The sequence below is a fragment of the Montipora foliosa genome, chromosome 6, assembly GCF_036669935.1.
Source record: "Montipora foliosa isolate CH-2021 chromosome 6, ASM3666993v2, whole genome shotgun sequence".
In the NCBI taxonomy this organism is placed as follows: Eukaryota; Metazoa; Cnidaria; class Anthozoa; order Scleractinia; family Acroporidae; genus Montipora; species Montipora foliosa.
Genome location: NC_090874.1, coordinates 66,531,650 through 66,546,627, shown reverse-complemented (window position 1 = coordinate 66,546,627; position 14,978 = coordinate 66,531,650). Strand labels below are relative to the sequence as shown.

The window sequence follows — 14,978 nt, the reverse complement described above, 5'->3', positions numbered from 1 at the left end:
GGCTGACTTTTGAACTGCGCTTAAATGAAAAAAAAAAAAAAATTAAAATCAGCCCATCAGGGTCGGAATTTGCCATGTGACCATTTTGCGCTAAATTGACAATGGCGATTGTAAGTAAACATGGCGCCATCTTTAACTTCCTTGTACTAAATCGCTCTGTCACCGTCGAAATCGAGACCCGTATAAACCATACTTGTCTTGCATTTTAACAAGCACTGGATCGTCTCTGTTTCTCATCGAAAAGCCTTTTCTTTGAGGGTTTTAAGGCTGTTGATGAAACTTGCGGGAGATTTTGGTTTTGACTACATTCATAGGATGCGTTTCCCTTGTTCCGAGGAACTCGCATGCACACACAAACGTCTTTCGGCACGGGAAACCGGGCTGGAGAGTTGCATGAGAATTTTTCAGCGTGGCAAAGGAAAAAGAAGCACTACTAGAGATTTCGGTAAAGCAGTCTAACCCGTTTAAACGGAAGGCCTCTCCTCATATAAAAGGGCCCCTAGATTAGCCTTTGCGACCTGCCGGTCTGCTTAAACGTACATGATCTGTTTAGATAGTAAAGTATGTACAGTATGTATGAATGCATGGGCCTGGCGCATTTGTGCCAAGTTGTTAAGCTGTGTGATCTCGGCGAAAAAGGTTTCTAAGTCAGTCGTTAGCGCTCTTAGCTTGAGCCAACATGTTCACTTGTTTTTAAAAAAACGCGGGGTCACATATTTTCATTTTCGTTTGCGAAAGCACGAGAAGATATAAAAACTACTAAAAGACAGGCAATCACATTTCTTAGCTCCAAGCCATATTGCTTCTCCTGTGATATTCTAGTGCTCCATCATATATACTGCATCATAGCTTTAGTTCCAAGAGAGTACAGAGTATCGATAGATCAGCGCGCTGGACTAGGGATCCATAGTTTAAATTTCTTGATTCAGGTCTTGGTCTGACTGCTACGCTAGTAAAAGAAGCCAATATTTGTAGTTGTGTTTGTTTGAATGATTTCTTTCACTGGCTTTTAAAAGCCCCCGAGTAGAGCGGCAAATTAACATAAATTATAATTAACAACATGTTTCATTACCGAGTAAAAAACGAGAGGAAAAGTGTCACGTTCTCTCGATGTGATTAATTCATTTTTCTTTATAGTCGCGCTCGAGATTATGGCTTGAAACCTTCAGATTTTGAGGCAAAAACCTGGTGTTGGAGAGGAGACCTTGTCGTTGTTACGATGTTCAACATCATTGGCGACCAGCTGCTAGTAAGGGACTTCAGAATATCCGGCATCGTTTGAAGAACGAAGCTATTCTTACGCAAATCATTATATTTGAATTATAAATCAGCGATGTCAAAATTACTGAGAGATGTTTTCGATTATCAAGGTAATTAAATTACTTAAATTAAAGAGGTGTGAAAATATTGAGGGATTGTTTCTGGTAACATAATGGTAGTCTTTACACTAGATCGTAAGTAAACTTAGAAAAATGTCAAGTCAAGTCATTGTTTTCTTACCTAATGCATTAGACACAAATAATGCAAATACCTCAAGTAAAACTTAAGCACTATGCATGCCAGTTAGCCGTGATTGACATGTTTGGACCTCCTGGCGCCGCCCAATAAACCGCAAGTCGGTCGTAAGGATGGTTTTCAAGTCAATTATTTCTTGCTTGCATCGTCTGAAATCTCCGACTTTAATGAGATGCAAAGTAAACTCTTAACTCTTACTTAACAGCCAAGCGTAAAGACTACTATAAATCTACTGTCAGGTAAAAAGTTTGGGTTGCATTTTCCTGACGTACAGCATCTCGTAGATCAAACAGTACATTCTTTTGCGGCATTTCTTTGGAGTCGAAGTCGAGTCCTGTAATTTTCAATGGCAGAGTATTTATGTTCAATGATACGTTGAAAGAGATGCCGGGCTGTGTACCCAGCATAATCGTCATCACACAGATCACAAGGGAATCTATAGACAATCCAATGATGTGTTTACAAGAAATAAAATTATTGATTAAATCAAAGTGGTAGAGGCCAAACCTGCCATCAATAACTAGCATTGCCTAGTGTCTATTAATGTGCTCATGTGATCCGCCTGTGTGATGCAGATTATGTTGGTTACACGTCCTGGTGCCTCTTCCAACGTATCGCCAAACCCAAATATTCTGCTGTTGGTAAACACTTGAAAGAAGAACATAAGCTGCGTGTTTTCAATTTACAGGACTAGTTTACAATTCTAAGGAATGCTGTTTGATCAACAAGATGCTGTACTTGAGGAAAAACGCAACACAAACTTAACACGCAATCAGATCCGTTCGTGCAAAACTCTCTACATGACAACAGATTCATTTTATCAGAACCTAAGCCTCAATATTTTTACCCCCCTCTTTCATGTATATAGATATCTATCTCATCGACTTAGTAATTTAATTAGCTTCATGATAGTCATCGAAACGTCGCTCAACAACTTTGACATCGCTGAGTTCTATTCTTAAATGTTTTACCAAACCTTACGTTATGTGCATTATACAACATTCTTAAATGTATACTGTCATTTCGACTAAAGCAACCTTAAAACAATGCTGGGATACAGTTAGGCTTGGCTAAAGCCTTTAAACTGAGATGTCATTGAACTATTTCCTACCTTGCATGAACTTACGGCCTTTTTGTGGACGCTGTAAGCGATAAGGCCCAATTGGATCACTGGATGAACAAGTCAAGGGCTATATCGCCGAAGGCTCTTTTCCGTGGTCTCTTGCGCAAAATCTCAAAAGACGCCTGCGGAAGTAAAATATATGTAAATGTAAAAAGTAAATGTTTTTTTTATAATGAAACTGCATTTAGCTATCAAGCTAGTTAGTAGGCACCCCTTTTTTTAATAATAAAAAGAAGCAATTGATTCAACTTTAACAGAAGCAGGATTAAGAACCCCAACTGGGAGAAGGCAACCAGTTGGCTGTTTACAAAGCGTGATAGAGTTTACTGATCCGAGACAACCGCATGCATTGTTAAACCCAACCCCTAACCGGATCACTGCGACTTTATAGCTTTTTTGCTATTTTTAAAGTTAGATACTACTCTAAGTTTCAGTGATGCTATCAACATTATCTAGACAAAAGTTCCTGTTTCTCCGTGCAACAAGCAGCATAGAACAGGTGAGACTTGGGCCGCGACTTTTAACTTGAAATGCCTTAACTAAAAGCCATATTTTACATTACACCTCCAAGCGGCGGCTGCAGTCTTACCAGTTGTATGCTGCTTATGTAATCGATGGAAGATTCCACATGATGCAAGTCCAAACACATTCTATTGTTTTCGAGACAAACTTCCTCGGGAAAGCCCCTTGAATTTTTTTGTCTTCTATATGTGGAAATAGGTGAAATTTTTCAAAACCTCCTCAAAAGAAAACGCCTAAGAGCGTTTCCGTGGGATGCACAAACTGTCAGCACAAATTGTCCAGTTGAGCAAGCCACAATGCTTAGTCACAGATAAAATTTGGAAAGTGGCGAACGTTTGCCAGAAAAAATGACCCTGTAACGTTAAGTAGCTGCCACTTGTTATATAAAAGAGAAATAAAGGTTATCTATTGATTGATACCACTGAATTTGCCTATGGAAACACTCAGCACAACAGCGATCGGAGTTTACTTTTACTAAGTGGGGTTAGATTTCTTTGGAATACTGAATGGAGATTGACCACTTCACTTCTTTGCTTTGGTTTGTGTATAAACTGAATTAGAAGTAAGCTTACTCAGAAACAGGTTTTTTTTTTTTTTTAACCTTCACTTTACCAGGGGGTGAAGCGGAATAATCTGGTGTTCATTATTCCATTATTCCTGTAAAAAAGAACTCATTATTCCGTTCAAAATCTACTTATTCCGGTCGATAAACCGATTATTCCAAAGGAAGTCTTTGTTCCATTGTTCCGCCCCACAAAATTTCCGTTATTCTGATTCCATTATTCCTCTTCAGACCCCGATACTGTAGGATAGTTTGAACTCCTTAATTTCAAATAAAGTACACCAGTTGCCAATAATTATTAAGAACTGCAAAAAAAAAAAAAAAAAAAAGCAAAACATAAAATACAATTCTTACAAAATCAAATGTATGACTTTGATTTCAAATTTCTCCTTGGACATTGAATGACGGTGAATGATGGTACTGCAGGGGAAAACAACTTTGAATTCGTCGTCGATCATAAGAAATGCTACAAAACATCGACAATGAAAACACAATTTGAAATAACGGTACGTTACTGCGCACTGTTGCGGTTAGGTTTAAATTTATTTCTTCGAGTTTGTTTGTTTGTTTCTTTTCAAAGGTTTGTCGCGGGTGGGTGGTTTAAGAACTTTTAAAGCGAGGACTGTACATCGATCCAAGCACATCACGCTGGGTAAGAGAGAATTATCTGATAAGGTTTACTGCCGGTGATTGTCTTAAAAAATGATGGCTGTAAAAACGCCATCGAACGGATTTGGAATAGGCAAGAAAAAGAATGAGTAAAGAACTATTGCTTCTTTCGTGGGATGCCTGTAGCAGACCTGAAAACCCATATCTTCCCTAAGGAAAATCCTTATGGGGGATATTGCAACCTTAAGTCAAGATTGCAACGTTAACTAATGAAACAGGAAATTATACTAATGGTTTTTTGAACCTTGTTGCACTTGGTTTTCTCACAATTTCTTTTGATAATCACTTCCGATCCCTTATAGTTCGTGGGAAATAAGAGAACATATGATAGTGAGTTCTAGAAGGCGGTATTTGGTAGGCTTGAGACTTTAGATGTCTACTTCCTCGCTGGGCTGCAATGCTGTCATTGATAGTATACTTTCGTGTGAAATAACCGTTATGTAGTTTGTACATCTTTCATAGCCGCATAACTGTTCTCTTACTTTCAAGTGATTTCTATCCAAGTCTTCGCAGCATTTCACTGACACTTGCTGTCCCGCGATAGCCCTTAATTACAAAACGCGCTGCACGTCGCTGCACCATTTCGATTTTGTTGATGTTTGACTTTGTATAGGGATCCCAAACTGTAGCTACGTACTCCACTATTGGTCGAACTAAGCCAAAGTAAACTTGAGCTTTGATGCTATGTGAATTTACCTGTAGATTTCGTCTAAGGAAAGCCGGTGAGAGTGTCATTTGCTTTCTTGGTAATATTTGCATGTTCCATACTTGGAGTACACTACGTACCGTACGCAGGGTTTGGCCATGAAAGATGTAATCAAGTAAAATAAGTTGCTGATTACGACCAACGTAGAGGACTTCGCAGTTGCCAGAATTAAATTCCATATCCCATGCTTTCTTCTATTCAGCAGGTTTTTCAAGATCACTTTGAATACCTTCATTGTCCAAAACAGTATGGATGGTTAGGTATGCTATGGTATCATTAGTAAATAATCTTATCTTTGACAACTCCCAACTGTGTGGCTTCATAGCTCAGTTGGTAGAGCATTGCATTGGCATTGCATCAAGAGTCTATAAGAGACGATTGCTCATATTGTCCAGAAAAGTGCGAGGATCGTTTCCCAATTTGATATATACTCTTGGAGAATGAGGACACAAGCTGACTTTTCAGTCGTTGCACTGCACTTCTAAATTAATGAAACGAGCACTGTACGTCAGTTTTACAAGTTAGGCCACGGATACACTGTGAACCATGCAATGAACAATGTAGATTCAGCTCTCGTCCACACTACTGCGTTTTCGAAAACCTCCGTTTCTATATAGCCGTCCACATTGAAACGATCGAAAACGGAGGTTTTCAAGAACGGAGGTCCACGAAAACGAAGGTTTTCCAAAACGCTTTCGAAAGTGGAGACTTTTGAAAACGGAGGCCTATCGTTCTAGTGTGGACAGCGAAAACGGAACAGAGCTGAAAAACGACTGCGCAAGTCACTGATCCGCGGCACGAAAGGGCGCGCTCATTCAAAAAGACTATTTGTTCGCCGGAAAATGACAGCCGTTGATAAAAACAAAAAAATAAGGTCGCTGTTTGAAAGATAAGGATTTTGTCACAATTTTTGACGAGTTTTGATGTTTCTCCAAAAATTGAAGTGGTGTAGAAATTGTGTAAAAATTGTTTTCGTGCGGTAAATGCTCCTTTCGTGTGACTATACGGTGAATGGAGGTAACGAGCGCTGCAATGCTTACTTTTTTGACAGTGTTGGCTTTTGTCGCAAGTTTCTCGTACGGTTTTTGCAAGTTGTTGGTTTTCTGGGAGGACCAGAAATTCCCTTTGGCGATGTTAGGCCGGTGGAATTGGTGAGAGCTTCGAACTTATCGGTGGAGACTAGTTCGCCGAGTGGTTGCGATACAGGACAATGCCTCTTTGTCTGTGTTGGTAAAGAGACATTAAAAAACCTTATGACGTTTCAGATACTCTCTATAATACTCTGAACAACAAAGGAAGACAACAAGCAAGAAAGCTGAAAGAGATATTAAAATGGAGTATGCAAAGATGCAAGAAGGCAAATTGAGCTCCACGTTTCCTCAAATTTTAATACGAATTTATAATTATCATGAAAGCAAAATACATCTTTCGCTCTTTACACAGCATCTTTTGTTAAATTTATAGAAGAGCGATGAAAGCCGGCCCCAACAGAAACTGAGATAAATCGGTGAAAAGATTATACACCGTATGATATACAGAGAGCAGGCAAAAAAGTGCTTCACCCTGGAAAGCCCACTTAATGACATTAAACAGCACAGAGAAAATTAATTTGCCCCTTGATGTGCTTGTCTTTTAAAATAAAAATTTATCAGATCCTAACCTGATCAAGAGACGTCATTAATGTTATTTTTCTTTCAGAAAGTAAATCCTTTTTTTTTTTTTCCATATTTAACAATTGACAAGAAACTACAAAAATTTTACAAGGATCAGGTCAGACAACATAGTGCATATTGCAAAACTGATCTAAAATTGAGACATTTCACACATGCATGCTACATTGTACTTGATGAGTTTGAACAAAATCTTTAGAGCATAGACAACCAGGAAACATCCCTGAAAGGGGCATTCCACAAAATTAATATCTTCAGCTGTATAGCAAGAAGTTCACTCATTATCTGCCGACTGGCCTAGGTGGTATTATCCTAAAAAGATGATTGTATATTAAGTAGATGGAATCCAGTCATCAGTATAATACACATACATGTATGCAAGGGCTATTCCATGTGGGGTCCCAATGCTCAAGAAGATGTTTGTTTTTAATTTTAATTTTTTCTCTGACAAATTGTCATTGAATGTGTTTGGAGGTGTTCTGGGTTTCGACGTCAGTACATGTATCTGAACATTACTGGGTTGGCAACTCATCAGATCAAAAGCATTTGCAAAGTTTGCGTGCAGGTCCAAACATCATGCATTTGTGATGTTTTTGCTTGAATATGTTGTCCCCATTTTATTTTATAAGTACAACGTTTAAAGAAGTGGCATCTTAAAGTTCTGTGCTGGTCCAAAAAGTTCATAACTGAAAAAAGGTTAAGGACTGGTATTCAGTTCTAAGAAGAAACTGAAAAGTTTGACAATGTGAAGAGTAGTAAAGAAACTGCTTAAGAGTGAATGTCCCTAAAAATCAAAGAAAATTAAAAAAATGTGGCCACGGTCAAAAAATCGATTTCGCTCAGACTTTATCAGTTTGAAGTCCTAGGTAACTAACTAAAGGGAATGAAGTTAGTTTTTAGAAATATTTCATTTAACGGCAGAAAACCACGAAAAATGGTTATCGCACCGGAAGCTCATATTTCACTCCGTGAGAATCCGAAATTTCACACTTTTCAGCTCCTTGCTACACAGACGTTTACATCGCTGTGAATCTTTCTCAAGTTTAATTGCATATATTTACTCTTCCTCGGACAAGACATAGTGATTATTTTTATCTCTTGTTCTTTCCGAGCGAACTGAGCCCCGATTAATTAAAGACACTTTTCTTATCAGTTGAAAACTCAAAAATAATCCAAATCCAGCACGGCAAAAAGCTGACCGGTAGTGTTTCAAATCTTCTGATATTTTAACCAAAGAGTGTCCAGTCATTGAGGTTTAGGTTTGCAGTTTCATTTATTTGGGATCTAGTAGCAGTTTTGAATGAACGCCGGTCAAAATTCGAGAAAATTACAATTCAGCGCCATTGAATTTACAGCGTAAGCTGATGTAACACAATTCCCCCAATGCAAGGAAAAAACAACGACAACAAGAAAACGCCAGAGACATCACAAAACGGGTATAAATTGTTTGACGCCGGTGAAACGTTAGAGAAATAGCACTTTTCTTGACCATCGCGTGCAAGAGGAAAAAAGACAAGGAACACCAAACTTAAATCACACTCTAATCTACCCTGGCTCTCGCTTCTTTGTGTCACGCACGAACAAGTTGAACAACTTCGTTGCTAAAACAACAGTACAAACACGTAAAGTTATTGACTCCAAACCAGGTGATAGTTTAAAGTATCTGTGTTGTTGATGTGCGAAATTTTTTCTTTAATAAGATTGGATAAGCCAGTTAACATGTTGATGAAATCAAACCGCCCTAAGAGACACACAAGTTTATCACGGAAGAGCAACTTAATTCATGCCTCCTAAACGTAAATATTGCATCGGTATCTAAATAAACAAAGCACTTTATTCTCAATGAACAGAGTGTATTGCAGAGTGTTTCGCGACATATTCAAAAGCGATTTTTTGTGTTCATTCTTTAGATTCTCGGTGGAATTTCACTTGCATACCAACAAAGTACAACATGTAGTCAACCCAATTTCTGTCATACCGCTTTCCGGAACCTAAGGAGAAATGGGCCTATCTTGGCACGGTGTAGATATTTTCAGAAACCAGCTAACTTACACGTGCTGCTTACGAATATCTATCCCACTCGTCGAGCATCGTTATGGTTGGTTAAAGGTTAAATAGTTTAGAGTAACGTACGCAGGGTATAGAATTTGGCTCGGTTCCCGTGGGGTGGGGGCGGGTACTCCCAGAAAAATTGGGTGGAGGTGTGAAGCCCGCTTTCCAAAACCCGTACCCTATTTATGACCAAAACTTGTGATTTTCCCTACCCTATTTATGACCTCAGCAAAAATTCGATACCCTTTTAATGACCGTTGCGGCTGGCACGGTTACCCTAAACATAATTTATGAAAGGCTTTTGATGATCTTATCGATAATGATGAAAACGTAGCTTCTTCTTAAAAAACATACTCAATTCAAGACTAAAGTGCAAAAACCATACCCTGTTTATGACCAAAATGGCCAAAATCGATACCCTATCTATGACCAAAACGGCTGAAAAGCCATGCCCTTTGGGGCGGCAGATACCTATATAGCCCATATAAGGGAGTACCCCCCGGGGCTCAGTCACTGTAAGGTTCTATGGAAAGCTCACCTCACCTATTACCTACTAAATAATCGCATAAATGTAAACAGCTGATTTAATTCTCTCGGTTTTACGAGGCACAGCTGCATTCGTCCACAAGCTGCGACAAACGACTGACATACGGATTCTTTCGTCTTTGCGATATATCGGAGACATCCAAGCCCAGTTCAATGCAAATGCTACGCAACATGTCCACACTTAGCGACGTCGGTTTCTTCTTGCACGCTTGCATGAGTTCACAGATATTGTAGCCTGACGAGGATACAATTGGGTGCTGAAGAGAAACCTCCCTCATCACACGCGCACAGATTTCCGAATGGGTCGTCTGCGCCAGCGCTGCCCTGTTATCTTCTCCTGGGACCTCGTCGTCTGAATCTCCACGGTTCACTGTACTGGGAGCCAGCCTTTTCTTTGCTGCCAGTCTTGAGAAGAATCCAGTGATTTGCTTTCCCGTTAGAACTTGTTCTGGTTGAAACTCCCAACTCGTCCCTTGCAGATCTCATTAATTTTGAGACCTCACTCGGATCTGCTTTCCTTCCACTTTGCTCGCCAATTTCAAATTGCTGTTTCAAAAATTCATTCTGTTTCTACGTAAAACGAGCCTTCTTGGTGATTGTCTTTAGAGCCCATCCCATTGGAAGGGGACTTAAGCATTGGCTCTGTTCTTCACATTGTAACTGTACAGTGGGAATCCTACTACCTTCATCCATTAGCTTTGAAGCGTAAACTCGTTTTGCCTTGTCATACAGTGTTTCCTGTTCAGGGAGTCGTTTGTGTTTACCCGTGTCCAGATGTGCTTGTAGCGATGTAAAATGGCTGTAGGCTTTTATACATCCTTCCTCGGGGCACGGGAAAAGTAGTGAAGCTTGATCATTTTCACTATCATCATCATCTTGGTCTTGACTGGTGGTCTCGTTGGTTGCTTCTGGATCCCGTTTAGATGATTTCTTTACATGCCTGTGTCTCACGCTCTTGAAAGATGGCGTGGTCTGCGATGGGGGATCAAGCACTTGTAGAACTTCCGGGATCTGCAAAACGCCCTCAAATTGAGACCACGGTATCAACTTCCCTGGACCCACATTGAACGCTCTCCACGCACGTATTCCGCTCTCTTCATACTTGAAGTTGTTAAGCAAGCTAACACCCTCCCATTTGACTGGCGGAGTAATTGACGTATTAAGTGAGACGTAACTAGCTTTCGCACGAGACTCTGGACAAGACTCTACGGCAGTTTCCAGCTGCACAGCTGTTGTCACATCATGACCGTCGTTAACATATCTTCCTACATCTCCCTTAATAGTTGCTGCTTGACGGTCGCAGACTCCTTTGCCGCCTTGAGGGTCGGAAAAGTCGTTCCGTTCTACAACCACCCCAGCGATGTCACCTGCTAGTTTAGCTGAAACGATTGTATACCCGCTGTGGTAACAGCCCGCATTATCTTGCTTGTAATAAGCTCTTTCTAATTCCGGCATTTCCTTCTTCAGTGCGGCGAGGCAGTCCTGCACTATAGATACTACGACGGCACTGTCTTGTGAACAGTTCTGAAAGACATGTACAAATGTTTGAGACTCAAAGTGCTCGCTTTCTTCCGACTTTCTGATTGCAACTGTAATATGCCATGGTAACCCACGCTTAGCAAACCAGTCCGACTGCGGCTCTCGAAATTTCCGTGGCATGTATTTCATCGCCCAATCCTGAACAAGGAACACATCAGATTTGCTCTTGATTTTAGCTAAAGCAGAACATTTGGCTTGATCCTGGTGAACGGAGCGCAACTGATGGGATTTCCAGATCATGATGTTATTTGTTGCTTTAATTTCTTAATAGTGTGCAGCATGTCCTCCTCCTCCTCTTCATTGCAAAGTGCATGAGAACACTCACTTTCCAAGGTAGTTAGGACTTCCTGCAACTGGCAGCACTGCGCGCATGACTCATTGTGTGGGTGATCGCAGCAGGCTTGAAAGTCAGAGTCTGTTGAATCACTTAGGGCGTAAGTCCTACAGTGATCAGCAATGCTCGACGACTCAACCACATGGACCTGAAACACACCAAAGACAACACAAACCGCAATTGTTGTTTTTACGTATACAATTTCAATTGCAATACTTTCTTGAATAAGTGACACCCCCGTCCCCCTCATTCTCCGAATTAAGCGTCCCTCGAATAAAACCCACGTTCCATTAGGTGTTTACTTCTGATATTAACTTTCAAATAAAATATAATAAAAATAAAAATATAGTACAAATATCCAGCAAGATCACAGTATTTTTACTTTGGGAAAGTAGTTCACAAAACCTGCTGTGGATCATGTTTCTCCCATTTTCGTGAATTTCTTGTGCCAAACCTCATACTAAATTTTGTAACGAAAAAAAATAACCTTGTAGTCACTCTTAAGGTATTGCTTTGATGAGCGCAGCTGTTGCTTCATTTCACTCGCCCAGACTTCTGTTTTACCACAGTCAACCAGTTAATCGACCAGTTTGTCCAAGTCATCAAATGCCTCGGTTCCTTGGGCGGAAAAGTTATCACGTCCTTGTAAAGACTTCCTAACAGACGCTGAACACTCATCCAAAACTCTATGTAGTGTTCGCTTGCTCGTGGGCTCAAAACCTCTTCCACTACAGTATTGTTGGTACTGTTGAACAATACGCTCAGGTATCATCATTCTGATCACGTTTGGGGTCTTAATAACCTCACCAGTTGATAGCTTCAAAAGCCTTTTGCCAAAAGGAACATCACGAAGAACATGCGGACTTGTGATGAACGAAATGAAATCTTCTAATTTTCCTTGGTCGACTTTCATCCTCCGGTATTCATGGCTTGGAATCGGTTTTGCTCTCCCGTGTGGCAAGGTATGGTGTCGAGCTATGTTATAGCGGTAACTGGTGACTGTTGGGATAAACTCCTGCACCTCTTTGAAAGACAACTTGTCAGATAGGATTGAGAGTATTTGCCGTCGAGTACTCCAGTGCTGAGCGTTTAAGTAACTCTCGGCAAACGCTTCAAGAAGCTCCAGATCCTTCCGACTTTTCCCACCAGTTGTTCTTAGATAACCTTTGCGCTCACATAATGCATTTTGAGTCTTTTGGAGCAAGGACATCTAGAACTGCTGAAACGCACTGCTCGGCTTTTCTCACATATCGGCGCTTAGAACGGCTTTGTGCTTCATTCCACGGTACTGACAGTACGTGGCGCACTGGGCTGATGTCTCGAACCTGTAGAAAGCGGTTGAGCTGTTCCCTGGACTCGTCTTGAACGTCGGTTAAACTATCTTCACTTTCCTGTGAAGCCTCGTCTGTTACATAAAAACTTTCTCGTTTAAACTTGGCTTTACATTCAGTCTTAGTGGCCGGAATGGAAAAAAAATGTCTCTATCAGTTTCATGATGGACCTGAAGTGCGAGAAAGGAAAGAAAAGTTTGAATTTCATGTGCGACGCTAGGAGGGGGGGGGCTGGTGGGTGGAGGCGGAGAAGGTACTTTTTTTCTATTGTCTTAGGTATTTTTGTCTTTTTAGGGTCTGTTTACACAAAGAGAGGGTTCCTCGGCTAACCGAGTTACCCGAACAACTGAGCTACCCTGCATGGAAGAGCCAATTTCTTCATACGTTCCGTTAGAAAACACATTGGAGCGTTTACATGCCAGACAGGGTGACCCGACTAGCCGAGGCGAGAACACGGCTAAAGTAGCGTTATACTCCAAGGCAGCCTTCAACGTGAACTGCCTCTAGTAACTACGATCAATTAGTAGAGTGAAAAGTAATAGCCCAATACACTGAAAAGCAGCTACTAGCGGAACGAGTGATTAAAAATTTACAATTACTACCTGTTTGTCCGTCATCTGGTTTGTTGTGCTTAGCGGCCGCTATTTTTAGTTAATGAGATCTTCGTTTATTTTTATACTCTGATTTCACATTTCTATTTCTTATTTTAGCATTTTATTTAGGGCTACATACTCACCAGGTTTAACTCGCTCAAACTATTTGCGATGTTAGCAACTTCTTCTGTCATATGTCCTGTCTCAGGTACCTGTTCTTTAAACACGCTGAACATCTTTCTACATTTTACGCAAATTCCTTCCGGAAAGAAAAGGGCGAACGCTGTTAACACCACAGAAATTATCCCAAAGACGCGTAATTTTAGATGGAGCCGTACCAAATTTAACTGTAGCTATTTTTGGAAACATAAATGCAATTGCGAAAGGCTGATGTTGCGATGAAGGATGAAAGGGGTGAGGGAAAAATAAAATGTGATATGTTTTGCCCATTACGAACCTAACATTTTTCTTCCATCAATGGAAACTTTGGAAATCCAACAAAATGGAAATGGAAAATCCAACAAAATGCAAGGAGATTATTTTCCGTAAGAAAGATTTCAGTCAGGACATCGCGTCAGTTAGTAATATACCGCAGAGCGCAGAGTTACCCATATTAGGTGTTCCAACAAAATTGTAAATACAGTTGTCACGTGCGCGCGAAGGTAATTAAGGCGAACAAGTCATTATTCGTATTAGGATCTTTACGTAAGGAAGGAATGTCCCAGGAGGAAGTAGATCACCTTTTTCACGCAATAGTTATACCAAATTTTTCTTACGCTCTGTCGGTTTATGGTGCCTCAGATTCCGACCTTTCTGTAAAACAAAATTTCTTAGACCGGTGTATGAAAAGAAAGTTATACATGTATACGTCCAAGAATGTAAATATCAGGGACTTGCTAGAGAAGGCGGACAAGACACTCTACAAAAAAAGATCGAATGTCCGTTCTTCCAGTTTTTACCTAAGGAAAAGAAAACGAGGTACAATCTTAGAAATACGTCAGTCTCTGTCCCTTGGATCCACACTGAGAGATTTAAGAACGTTTTTAGTAACAGAATAATTTTTAAATGTGATATGTAAATAGTTTCTAGAGTTTATTTTTTCTTTCTTATTAATTGTAACTTAGGATATGTATTTTTATCTTAAGAAATAAAGATTATTATTATTATTATTATTATTATTATTATTATTATTATTATTTAATCGTACCCAAAGACTGGAGTTTTGCTTTATATCTGGTTAGACTGCTTTTATATCACAAGCCGGTACGTAATCCTTAACACAGTGCGAGCTGCTAACGGAATACGCGGTGTCTGACATTTGCAGGAATACGGGCTCCGATACATGATGGCAATCAACTGGCTATTAGTTCATCAAACACTTCATCACTTACCTGAGCCCACAGGGACAAACTGATTTGTAAGTTCCAATAACTTGATGGACTGGGACAAATTTATTCCTTTTTGCATTGTTGGTACTTTCCGAAGGTCCTTCCAGTGACCCGAAACAACTTCCGGTACGCTACATAAACCACTTGGCCTTCGCCAACCTATGCCCAATTGCGCCCGATGAGCGGGACAGACGGTCATTTCCAAGAAGTTTGATGGCTTTTCAAAACACCCGCATCTTGCCAAGATAAGTTCCACTTCAGTTTCAACGCCGGAAAATTTCAAGGACTTTTTGTGTTTTTTGATCTACTTATTACACTGGGTGAGTGGTATGATGGAAGTCGAAGAACTACTGCGCTCGTCCGCGCCACAAATTCCACCGGCAATATTGAAGAACGAACACGACATTTTTAATCTGTACTTCCCAGTA

At 40.3% G+C, this 14,978-nt stretch overlaps 1 protein-coding gene and 2 pseudogenes across 1 annotated transcript in view; 1 reads left to right on the top strand and 2 right to left on the bottom strand.

The window, feature by feature from the left end:
• The window catches only part of LOC138008212 (uromodulin-like), a 33,248-nt gene extending 30,613 nt beyond the window's left edge, over positions 1–2,635 (bottom strand). The window contains exon 1 of the mRNA XM_068855466.1: positions 2,627–2,635. The gene's annotated coding sequence lies outside the window, so the exon portion shown is untranslated. The remainder of the gene's footprint in view (positions 1–2,626) is intronic.
• A 6,783-nt stretch (positions 2,636–9,418) lies between these two features.
• Positions 9,419–11,488, bottom strand: LOC138005933 (uncharacterized; annotated as a pseudogene).
• A 2,176-nt stretch (positions 11,489–13,664) lies between these two features.
• LOC138005932 (uncharacterized) lies at positions 13,665–14,240 on the top strand (annotated as a pseudogene).
• The last annotated feature ends 738 nt before the right edge of the window (positions 14,241–14,978 follow it).